General features: G+C 42.8%; 3 non-coding genes across 3 annotated transcripts; all 3 read left to right on the top strand.

The window, feature by feature from the left end:
• Positions 1 to 3,539: 3,539 nt before the first annotated feature.
• Positions 3,540 to 3,662, top strand: LOC124693661. Its single transcript, XR_007000130.1, has one exon. It is a non-coding gene; the product is annotated as a small nucleolar RNA SNORD14 (small nucleolar RNA).
• Positions 3,663 to 3,741: 79 nt separating this feature from the next.
• LOC124693669 lies at positions 3,742 to 3,861 on the top strand. The gene has a single exon (XR_007000138.1). It is a non-coding gene; the product is annotated as a small nucleolar RNA SNORD14 (small nucleolar RNA).
• A 327-nt stretch (positions 3,862 to 4,188) lies between these two features.
• On the top strand, positions 4,189 to 4,284 carry LOC124693706. The gene has a single exon (XR_007000168.1). It is a non-coding gene; the product is annotated as a small nucleolar RNA SNORD96 family (small nucleolar RNA).
• Positions 4,285 to 12,691: the final 8,407 nt, after the last annotated feature.

Here is a 12,691-nt window from a genome sequence, read left to right as displayed (position 1 = left end):
CGATACTCACCTTGCCAGCATAACGTCCGCCGCCGCCTCATCTCCCCTAGCCCTAGTTTCTCGCCCACTCTCCACTCTGCATCAGATCGACCGATGCCACCCAAGGCTCGTCGATGGGAGAGGCGGCGCTGCTGTCGGCTGCCACACGGATGGTCATCGTCTGCGCCACGCTGTGCAGCCACATCGTGGACGAGGTCGAACCGGTCGCCCAGAAGGGCCACAATGGCGACCTCTACGCCATGGTCTAGGAACTTGCCAACACTGGCATTGCAAGGTACTGACTTTAGGCGCGCTCGATTGGCTTGCTGATCAATGGAGACGTTTGGTTTTTCTTTGTTCCTCAAGATCTTACTGATAATACTACTTTGCTATTATCTAGCTCGAACCTTCTATGGTTATTTCCATCATAAATCTGATAATTAGTTTGTTTACTGCATTGGTACCTACCCTCATTATTATGTAATTTGTTTATTGTCACAAAATGTGTAGCTGCTGTGTGCTCGACTAATCACTTGTTTATTATTTAATCAACGCAGTAATGGAACAAATATTACAATAAAAACTGTCATATGCATCCTTATAACAGTATAAGGTGAACCTTTGTGTATGTCATTGACAACACACATTTTCTCGTCTCTTGAGTTTGCAGCACATGAATTGATCTAATAATAAATCCATTATTACACTCAAAAGATAGATCTAATAAATAATTCCCGAGCAAATGACATAGCTGACTCCGATTTCTATGGTACTAGATTTAGGAGTGGTCGAATGGATTGCTGCCCGACTGTTTGGTTTTGCTTTGTTCTGTCAGTGTTAGGTTTATCCATTGTAACTAATTAATTTGGATGGACAACTTTGTTCAACAGTTGCGGTTTATTTTCATTTCTCGTATACTTCAAGAGAAGTTTATGCCATGAAGGTATAATTCAGTCTTTTTGCAAAGAATCCTAGGCACTTTATTTCCTCGGTACAAGCAAACTGGGAATAACCTTGAGAACTGCAAGGTATGTCCTTGTAAATTCTTCTCCTTCATTGAAATTCCTAGCATCTTATCCTTGTTTTCTAATAATAATTTGTCTTTTATGTTTTCTGGTGTCAGAAGGAGTTATCAGAAGCTCCACTTCCAGAGGAAAGCCAACCAACCGTATCGCAAGTGGTGTTATTGGTCTCAATGGTGGGTAGCCATGGTATAGTGTAATTTTCCTGTCATGATGGTGTTCTTATGTTTCTGTGTAGGAATGCAAGAAAGGATAAGCTTTGAAACATGATAATTTGAACCAGAAATGTTTTATAATCGAATCCCACCATGAAAAGACTATGAATTCCATCTTGCAAAAGTCCCTTGCACTATCTCTCGTCTCTTTTTCAGTCATATGCACGAATGATGATCTAATTCCGTGTAAAAAAAATCTAACTCAGCCTATGATTGGAGTCCAGCCCCCGCAGCTCACTGACCTCTTTCGCTGATGATGTTCGATGGTGGCGCCCGACTGCATGGAGGCCGTGTATGCACAGGGCAGGAGCTCGAGCTGTTGGCCCGCAAGAGCCACCACAGTGACCTTGACACTGTCATTTAGGAGCTTGTCAACACCGGCTTCCAAAGGTACCGATTGCTGCCCGAAACAAACACTGTTTAGTTTTACCCATGTCTTAATTTGGAAGCACTAATCTGTTTAGCATATGTGTCTTAATCACACAGGCGGAAAGACGTTTGTGTTTTGTTATTAAGTCTGTTGTCAGATTCATAGAAATAGATGCGTGAAGAATTTTTTTTGCTACATGAGCATTTGTATGTTCATGGATACATGACTTATCCAATTGTAGCAGCCAACCTTTAAGAAAAATCTTTGAACCACTGGTTCAAATAAACACAGAGAATTAGGTTGTTAATTATAGGTTCTTGTATCATAGCAGTACAGTGCAGGGCAGTTGCAAAGCCAGATAGAGACATTGCAATTCCCCGCTGGACAGCGGCACATACTAGTTGTGAACTAAAAATACTTCAGAACATATAAGTAGCAGCAGCAAAGACCATAGCTCCATAAGTTAAGTTCCCAGGAACGCAGGCAACGGGGCCAGTTCTAGCTAGGCTGCCTGAGGTGTGGGATGTGGTGGTGGTGTACGGGATGCATGAGGACTAGTGGGTGCCGCCTGCCCAGGTTGAAGCAAGACACATGGTTAGCTGCAAATTGTATGTCTGACCTCCATTCAGTGTTCATTGTAGCAGCTATTAGTTATTATTCTTACGAAAATTCTTTCTCTTTCAAGGCCGTGAAATTTTCCATATGCCAGCTACTAGTACTTTTCCTAGAGATGCTACAGCTAATGAATGAGGCCGACCTATAATTTGTCTGGCTATAAAGTGCTACGCATATGATTCTGCAAAAGTTAAATTTTAATGTATACATTTTTTTTGCTTTTTTGATCATTAATTAACCAATTTAGAATATAGATTTGATGACCAACAATTTGATTATTTGTTCAAAAAGAGATGCTAAGAAAAGCTAGCACCATGGCATCGCTTTAGTTGATTAGCCTAGATTACCCTTTTGTATTATAGTGTAATTTTATAGTATTTTTATTTGCATGTACACCAAAGTGGGGTTATGGATTGCACCAAACGAAACATGCTCAAGGAGGTGCACGCCGGTGATGCCGTTGTGCAGGTGCTCGTCGGCCAGATGTGTACAACAGCGGCTACTGCGTCAACAAGAGTAAGGACAAGGTGAGCCCCTATATCGCTGTTGTTCCAGAAATTTGTGGAATCCGGGCTGAAAAGAGATGCCTTCTACAAACCCAAAAAGCACTTAGGTCAAACAAGCTCAATCTTGATATTTAATTAACAGGTCTAGTTGTTCCCCCTTACCATCGGTGTGAAAACTACATATTTTGATGTGTTTTGGTCCTGTCTAGCATGACATATTGGCAACTCATACAAGACTATCGTCACTTAGGATCATAGTTTTCCGTGTGATGTTATTCGGGGTAAGGTAACTCTAGTGCTTGGTGTATGTCGCAACGCTGTCGGCGTCTAAATGTTTTGCTCCCTTAAATCTCCTTTCGTGCTTTCGTATATGGTGGTGTGATGCCTGTGTTTTTTCTGCCTAGTTATGCTATGTGCCTGGTGTCTTTGTTTCTTATGGGATATACATTATGTTGTATTCTGTTGATGCAGTCTTTGTCTTGGTTTTCATGGCTTTGTCGTGGTATGAATGCCAGCTTCAGTTTGCAGCAACCGTGTTACTATTTTTTGTAGATCCCTGATGTAGGTGCTGGTTATCTTGCATGTCTACTTTCAGTATAGAAAACTTTGCTCTGTAAACCTTGCTACTAGCCCTTCATACATGAGTTGTGCTCTAATTTCTGATTGATCCACTTCTTTCTCTAATAAGCCTTCTCCGGTAGCTACAAGCATTGTCATCGGATCTATGATTGGCCTAGAATTAATTTTCACATATTGATAGATTATTGTGATTAAATTTCCTCTTCTTAATGCATATCTAATTTAGTTGAAGTTTATTGCTACTATAAAAAGATGGCGATGATGATAAATTTAAGGATCTTGTTTCTTAAAACATTCACAGTTGCTAAATAGGAGCTTTTGCCTTGCTAGGCTTGAAAGTTAATGGTGTTAATTCCTTCCTTGGATGTATGAGCATTTTTATTTTCCCTTGTTCGTATTCTTTGTTCAAAATAAAATTTAGCAGTCTTCATAGTATTTTCAATCTGCTCATGCATTGCAAGTGATGATGAAATTAAGGCTTGTTTATCAAAATATTCGTAGTTGCCTCCTAAGAGCTTTGTCCCTGCCAGGCTTGAGACTAATGCTGCTAGATTTTTCCTTGGGTGTCTACTGCAATTCTGGTCTTAGATATTTTTCTCTTCTTCCACTTGGTTTTATTTAATTTAGTGGATGGAAATGTATGCATGTTAATGTCAATATCAGGGTTGTGTTTCTGAAAACATTCACAGATGCCTCCTAAAAGCTTTCACCCAACCAGGCTTGAGAGCTAATGTTGTTACATTCTTCCTTTGATGTCTCAGGCCATATTAGAGCTCATCATATTGTTCACTAGTTTTTTCTTGTACCATTCTTTTGGTCTTGACATTGTTTATGTTTCTCATCTATATATTTATTGTTGATAATAACTTTTTTTGACACAAATTGTTGATAATAACTTGGCTGGACAATAATGAAAAACACTAACAAAAAACGCCATCTTTCAGGACTGTTTGGTGCACTCAATGTGCCATGCTGTCAAATCTGCAATACTGATGTTTCCATTGATTTGCTCACAATTTTTTTGTTTGTACGATTCAAATTTAATTTGCAATGTCAAAATTATCTGTTTTGTTCTATCCTCTATATTATTTATTAGTTGTTCCTTTATCTTTGTTTGGGATCTCTGTTGTTTTATTATTGTCGTAATTTATCTATCTTGACTTTGGAGATTTACGAGAAACACGTTGTTGCTCGGTAGGTCCATTGCTATCAATTTTACAGTTCTGTCATCTTGGGCATTAGATTTTAGAAGTCAAATCCTGATGGTTTGATTAGGTAGGTGACATTGTTATTCGTGGTTGCTTATTTGGTCTGATTTCCTTACTTGGTTTAGGCTTAAGAATAAGCTCTTCTTGTGCTATTAGCAAAATTATATCTTCAGTTAATTTCTGGTTTGTGCATGCTCAACTTTTGTGAGTTTCATACCTTAGTGTAGGTAACAGTGGTGGTGAAAAATTTAAGACACAAATCTGCAGGAAAAACTCTCGGTTTGTTCATTTTGCTGGAAAACTCCCAACTATAAACCTTAGTTGCTTGTGTGTGTGTTTTGTAGGTTAGTGATTTCATTCACATCGCAAACAACTCATACTTGCACCAGGTTCTCGTCATCCCGCGCGAAAGCCGTTGGGAGCGTCGAGGTATAGAATTTAGAACTGAATCTGATAGATCCCCCTTCCTCTCTGTTTTTCTGCACATCAATTGGAGTTGGTTCATGCTAAAATATTTCCTTATCAATTGTGAATGCGGCTTGTCTTCTTATTCCCCATGATGGCGAGTAGGGGCTGGACTTGTTGTGCCCGTTGCTGGTCGTAGCCTAATGATGGCGCGAATTTTTTATAGAAGTTGCTCTTTTGATTGGAGTTACTACTGGAATTGTGTGAATTCATGCCTAATGATTAGTTTTTGTGCTGCCATCGTCTTATGCTACTCTTGGCTAGGCCTGACAGAACCTCCCACATATCATTACCCCCAAAACACATCGGTGTTGTGTAAGATTTGTCTTCCCTTGAGGAGACATTCAAGAAGAGGATGAAAAGACTACCCTGAGTTTGACTATCGATTAGGATTCAGGAATTAAGAATTTAAGTTTTGAAGTGTGATCTACCGAATTAAGAGCTTGACTATCATTCCATGACATTTGCCTACTTCTATGCGACAACTATTACCTCTAAATGAACTATCTTTATTTGTATCTATTTCTTTGTGTATTCTAATATATAGCTATTTTTAACGTGAAATTTTTCATCCTGATAAGCTACAACACAAAATGCCTAGGCATGCTAGGTTCTAGGCCCTCTGTGCCCCTAGCGCTTACTGAAACCTTGCCATTAACATGACCATTTTTCCATGTGTGTTTATCCAATATATAGAGTACTGTAATTTGGGAAGTAACGATTTAAGAACATGGTCCACTTTTTTTTTCCATTCGTTCTTGTGGATTCGTTTTGTGTTGTTAGTTACTTTTGTGTCTCTGACTTTAGAAGAGTATTGAGAGCTTGTTACAGAGTACTAATGCATTGAGTGATAAGTAAGATTACTGATAATCCTAGAGAGTTGGTTATATGTTTTTTTTTGAAGAAACAAGGTGATTGGTCTTGTACTCCTGTTCCACTTACATATGTGACTGTCAACACACTCCGCTCATATGTTGCTCCTATTATCACTCACCACTTTATATATGGTTCATGTCGGCCCTCCTTGATCTCGTTCTCATGTACTGAAGCAGATTCACCGAAACATCCTAATCATTAATTTCCACCCTTTAGGATTGAACTCTGGAGCTTGTGCCGTTCTATGCGTGAATGGCCTAATGATGTTCTCCGGGTATATTTCAGGCAGAATACTATGATTGTGGACTATTCGTCAGTTTTCTTTAGCTTTTAGCTCAACATGGAAGGTATTTGCAGTAATAATTTCATTGATGTGTACCTAAAGGTAAACTTCTTAGCCTGTTGCTCTATATGTATAAGAAAATTGTTGCTATGCACTATCTCTGTCTCCATTTTAAAGTGGCTGGTGTAGTGCTTCCGAAAAAACCCCTCCTAAGTTGCATTATGTCAATGCATGTCATGACTTCACCAGTTAAGTTGTAGCACCAAACAACTCGAGGTAAATTTGCACTTGATTTCATGAACACATGCATGCTAGAGGATGTTAGGCACTTGAATAAAAAACATCAAAACTTTACCATTGTTGATGTTGTTTAATCATGTTCTGTCATGCTGGCAGGCGCGACAAGCTGTCGAGGCCTTCCGCTCCACGTGGTGCTGGACGTCCTCTTGAAGGAAACTTCAGCATGTTCTTCCATTGTTAGGTGACCGCTGTTCTCTGGCAATCTAGAGGGAGGACCGTAACGGCGGTGTGCGACAGTGTTGGCATCGCGACGTACAACTAAGTTGGTGCCATCGGGTTCACCGTGGCGGCAGGAAGAGGGATAACCAGGTGCTAAGCGCTGGAATGGACTTCATGGGTCTGCAGCTCGCAGCATCACTGGAATTGTGTGTGTAAAACTATTTTGTCCAGTCTATAACTATTTTAGCTAAATGAAAGTTGAGGTACTGGATTGAGCGTGACCCAAGAAACCTATTCAGCTATGGAGAAATGTGATTCCGGTGTTATATTATTGGCAACATTGGCCGTTGTTACTCATTTTGCAACAATTTAATATGATTCGTTTGCCTGTGTATCTGTGATCCAGCTTTTGGTAGCTTAACACTAAATGGAGTCGCCCTAGTTTGTGACAGATATTTCCCTCACTCATTGCTTTGTGTTTGTCTAATGATGTACTATACATTGGAAATTTTGTTAACCATAGTTCCTACCTGATAGCAACATCAATATTGACTCAATGGGAGAGAACACAAAGGAAAAGGATTCCCTGTTTAACCGTGGCAAGTTTTTTAATTCACCTTTCCGGAAGGAATAATATCTACTTTGTCTACTGCCAAGAGTGTGTCTTACGGGTCACCTTTTGTAACTGTTCTTTATTCCATCTTCTATAATGCATAAGGAGAGCATACGGGTGCCTTCCTAATTAATTTCAGAAATCATGGGAGGGAGCCATTTACGCATCTCAAACCGCACATATCCATCCATCATAACAATTGGACGCCATGCTAAGAAAAATGCCCCGCGTGGAGCCCTAGCAGTCCTAGGCGCAGACACCGCCACCACCACTCAGCTCCCCTCCCCTCACCACCATAGAAGCACACAACCAAGTGAAGTTCGCGAAGTGGCGGCAGGGCCTTCTTGCTGCGGCGCATGGAGTCCGGTCGAGGCGGCGCCGTGCTCCATCCAAACGACGCATGGTTTGCTCGCAACAGTGTTCTCGCAGTGTATGCTTGGCGATCTTCACTGCGTCCTCGGCGCGGGTGCTTCAATGGCCCAATCATTGCGCTTGTATCATCGTCGACGGTGCTTCAACGGTCCTACCGTTCAGCTTCTACCGTTGTACATGAGTGCTTCCATGGCCTTGGCCGATGCTGCCTCCACCGCTTCCTCGACGCGGGTGCTTTGGTGGCCCTGGCGTTCAGCTTCTATCGTCGTCCACATGTGCTTCCACGGCCCCCGCTGATGCGTCCTCTACTGTGTTCTTGGCGAGGCCAGGTGCTTCCACGGCCCCCGTCCATGCTGCCTCCACCGCCTCCACCGCGTCCTCGGCGAGGGTGCTTCGATGTTTCTGGCGTTCAGCTTCTATCGTCGCCCACATGTGCTTCCACGGCCCCCGCTGATGCCGCCTCTACTGTGTTATTGGCGAGGGTGCTTCCATGGCCCCCGTCCATGCTGCCTCCACCGCGTCCTCGGCGAGGGTGCTTCGACAGTTCTGGCGTTCAGCTTCTATCATCGTCCATGGGTGCTTTCATGCCCCCGGCTGATTCTGTGATGGTAAGGATGGTTGCACGGCGGCCAGCACAATTTTCATGGAAGCAAATTCCTTATTCAACGGACGTGAATGCCATTTTCTTTGGAAACACTTTGCATTTTTTAGCTTGACACGGCTGACACTTGTCATACCGAACTTACGTTTATAATTCGATGAAAATAATTAACTACTCCATTCAAAAAGAAATCTCTAAGCATCAGAAGCAATATTGTAATATTTCAGAAGCAAAACTTAATTTTACATAAGACAGTAATATTTTGTATACAATCGAAGCATTTCTTTCAGTCACGGAAGCAAACTAGGAAAGCCATTTTGTATGTATGGTTAGAAGCAAAATTAATCTTACGTAGAAACACATATTTTCTGTGTCACTGAAATGTTTATATAACAAAACCTTGCTTTTATCAACTAAATTTACAGCTGTTTACAAGCAAAATCATGATTTTTTAATAGACCGTAGCAAATTTAAATTTCACCGGAAGCAAAATATATATTTCATAGAAGCAATGTTTTGCTGCCTTAAATAAAGAACTGCCCAATAGAGTTTCAGATCAAAGCAAAGAAAAATGACAAGATCAAAGCAAAGAAAAATGACACGATCAAAGCAAATTCTAATGTACTGGAAGCAAAATATCTTTCTCAGGGAAGCAAATTGTTGCTGCATTGGAAAACTTATCATTTTTTTAGAGAGAGAAGATATAAAGTTTTACGTTAGGCACAGATATTTTTTTCTTAGATCCAAGCAAACTGGCCGTGAAATTGAAAATTAATATTCAAATACAGTTTTCTTTGAAAATGGAAAACCTGGATTTAATTCTCGACTGATTTTTGGGAACAGTTAATTTCGAGAGTAGTGATTGGGAGTGGTTAAGGTGGGGAAGCAAATCCGGAGTATTACTTTTTGTTTAGATGAAATCCGGAGTATTACTGGTTACATGCAAAACATGAAAGACAAGAAGGCCACGTTCTGTTGACAATCCAACGATCCAGGCTACTCAAATCAACGGCGATCAGCTAGTCAAATCGGTCGCTATGGATCGGCATCCGACCCCTAGTGGCTCCCTATTTTCATTGGAACAGAACATGGGAGAGATTGCTCCTTGAAATATGGAGCGATTACAGTCAAATAGTTATGACTTTATGAGGGAAGGAGGGAGGAGAATTAGTCCATCATATAGAGTCTTAGTATGGATAGAAATCACCCCCGAAATTTGCCGTTTCCCCACCCCACCCCATACAGAGTCTTAATATGGATAGAAAGCCACGTACGACAGCATGGCGAAAGACGTCGGTCGTACGGTGGCCACGGTCGGCATAATCACGGCTAGCAACCCCATTGTTTGAGACATCGGTAGGGTTGAAATTTTGAAGATTATGTCGCCCTTGTAAATTTGCATTCATAGGAAACATACGGGAGGGAGAGACTCGCTTATTTTGCTCGCAGTTTCCATAAAATACATAGACAGTTATTTTTTCATTGGAAGGAAACCTGGGAGAGATTGCTCCTTGAAATATGGAGTGATTGCCGTGAAACAGTTATGAGGGAGGAAGGGATGAGAATCGGTCCATCATACAGTCTTAATATGGATAGAAATCAGATCCCGGATTCCATGCATGCCCACGCCCATACGAATTTGCCGTTTCCTCACCCCATGCGTGACCAGGTCAGCGATCCGCGCCACATGCATCTGAGCCATCGATCTTCTTTTTCACCTCTCTCCTCCTCTCTAACAAGCAGCAAAGAGACACGAAAAAATTAGCGGCAAACTTTGGCGTCGAGTTTTTTTTAGAATTCGAACGAAAAGTTCTCAATATCGGCCTCCCACATTCTATAAATATGAGGAGGGGTGGAACCTACGCGTGCGTCGCGTGTGACTTAGACTTTGACTCTTGCTCGCGGAGGGGAGGGGAGGGGAGGGCTCACACTCTGGATCAATTGGTCATCAGAAGCGATGCAGCGGCAACGGTCCGTGTGAGTGCCGTGGAGATCAAGGCCGGAGGATCCAACTCCTTAGATGGTCAACATCAGGTATTTAGTCTGTCGATCTAATTTCTTTGTGCTTGATTGCCTGGTTCCATGCATCAGCCGTCATTGGAGATGAATTTTTTTTAGCGTTGTCTTGGTTTTTCCTATGGATGGTGTACGCACGGTACTAGTTTGTTGTGGCCACATCTGTGTTTGTATTTTCCGCACAAGATCGATGGATGGAGCGACGCCCTTTTTTCGTTGCTGAGTTGGCGTACCAAGTAGTACTAGGAGTCGGGCGGGGAAGAAAAGGGAGAAAGGAAAGAGATGACATGGGACAAATACTAGTTCTTGATTTTTGATGCCGCGATCCACAGGCGGGCGCGAGAGAGAAGCGAAAGGGTTGTTTGGGGATTTTTTTGTTTCTTTCTTTTTCTCGGCCGCAAATTAATTCGCTTGAAGCGTAGCAACCGACCGGCATTTGATTCGCGTAGTTGGAGACGGCAAATCTGTGAATCCTTCTAGTTAAAAACTCATCATATATAGTCTTGTTATGGACCAGTTCTTGATATCTGAATTTTGTCCTTTTTAACCCCTCCAACTCTGTAACGTGGGCGAGATATTGAACAAACGGCAACGCAAAAAAAAGTTTGAACAGAGGGATTCGTACCTGCGATCTTTCTGACGTTTGGAGAGAACTCTACCCTCGCGGATGTAAATCCACATGTTCATGACATAGTAGTACATGATTTACCCCAGGCCGGAAAAGTTGGCGTAATCAATAATCATCCATCGCCGACACATACCAAGAGCATCTCCAGTCGCGTCTCCCAAACCGCGCCGGATTGAGCGTTTGGGGGACGTGTTTTGTTCGTGCCGCGTTTGGGGGACGTCGCTCCCAAGCCGCGTCCCCAAAACGCCGCCCCCAATCAGAAATTCAAATAGATGCATTCAAAAGAGATCGTTCCCGCCGATTCGTCGCGATCAGAGTAGCGGCGATCAAAGTACTGGGCACGCGATCATATTACAGACCGGTGGTGCAAGCAAATTAGAAGAAGGGGAAGGGGTTGGGCGACGGCGTCGTATCCTGAGTCGACGCAGGTCCGTCGAGCACGATGACCTCGTCGCGATCTGCCTGTTGTTGTGCATGGTGCGTCTGCTCCGTCGCCGACGCAGAGGCCGACGCAGGTGATGTAGCAGTAGAAGACGTGTCAGCCTGCTCTTGTTGCGCTGCCGCTGCCAGGGCCGCCGCGTCCGCCGCCGCCATTTTGGCTTCGATGTCGTCGAGGATCTGGCCTTTGAAGAAGTTGTGCGCCGCTCGCGTCCGGGAAGACATTCCCTCTGTCGACGTTCTCAGCAGGGACATGTCGGCGGCGCCATGTGGAGAGGGTAGCGGCGGCGGGTGGACGGCGGGAGGGAGAAAGAAATCGGCGGGATAGGAGAAATGAATCGGCGGTGGGATATGTTTTGGGAGGCCTGAAATGCGCGGCGGTATAGGTGCGATTTGGCGGGAGCGGCGGGATTTGGCGGGAGTGTGAGACGAATTTTCCCTGTGCCGCTGACGGGTCGGGCCCGCGTCGGTTCGCCTCGCTTTTCGGTGTGTCCGGCGTCTCCGGTGCGTCCCCTGTGGGACGGGGACGGGCTCGGGGCGCCGGACACCGTATCGGGACGCGCCGGACAAAAATGGGCTTTGGGGGACGCGGGTGGAACCCATTTTCTGTCCGGCGCGCCCCAAATCCTTTTGGGAACGGTTTGGGGGACGCGACTGGAGATGCTCTAAGGACTTACCGGTCCCTAATTAGCCAGTACTAGCTCCTTGCGATCTCTCTCTCTCTCTGATTTGAATCGATCAGATCCGATGGTTAAGCAAATCAAAAAAATAAACATCACCAAGCTGAGCTGCTCTGCTCCGATCGGTTCCTTCTTTTATTTTCTTTTCTTTTTTTCCTTTTTTTCCCCTTCTCTTACTGCACAAGATTCCATCCGGGCCGTTTCAACATTTTTTAGGGCAAGGTTTCAGCTAGATTAGTGCCACTAATTAAATATCCGCATTTTAAAAAAAAGGTTAAACAAGAATTTTTTCAATATTTTAAAAAAAAGGTAAATTAAATAAATCTATCAATAATATATGGAACATATGAAAGTCAATGACTAAGTTAAATAAAATGCAAAAGGTAAGTGGAACATGAAAACTAAAAAGTAAACAATAATAAATTAAATATAGACAAACCAGTTAGTTCACCACACTGCGATGAGGTGCTTATCGACTCAATATACCCCGCAATGAGCAAGAAACAAGAAATCAGGGAAAAGGCTAGATCTACACGGTCTTCACGATGTTTTGTCACTTTCATGATGTGTAAACCTTAATGCAGATGTTTGTCTGAATAATTTAAAAGGGCCATAATTGTTAAACTTAATCCTATAGCATCTGACATTTCAACTGCAGAAATGCATGCATTTGTGCTCTGGCACACGAGCATGACTGCATTTTAATTTTATACTTCATAGTTCATATGATAAAATCATAGAACTCACGTGGTGATAACTAATCATA

Source organism: Lolium rigidum, chromosome 2 (genome assembly GCF_022539505.1).
Source record: "Lolium rigidum isolate FL_2022 chromosome 2, APGP_CSIRO_Lrig_0.1, whole genome shotgun sequence".
In the NCBI taxonomy this organism is placed as follows: domain Eukaryota; kingdom Viridiplantae; phylum Streptophyta; class Magnoliopsida; order Poales; family Poaceae; genus Lolium; species Lolium rigidum.
This window is presented reverse-complemented; position numbering and strand designations above follow the sequence as displayed.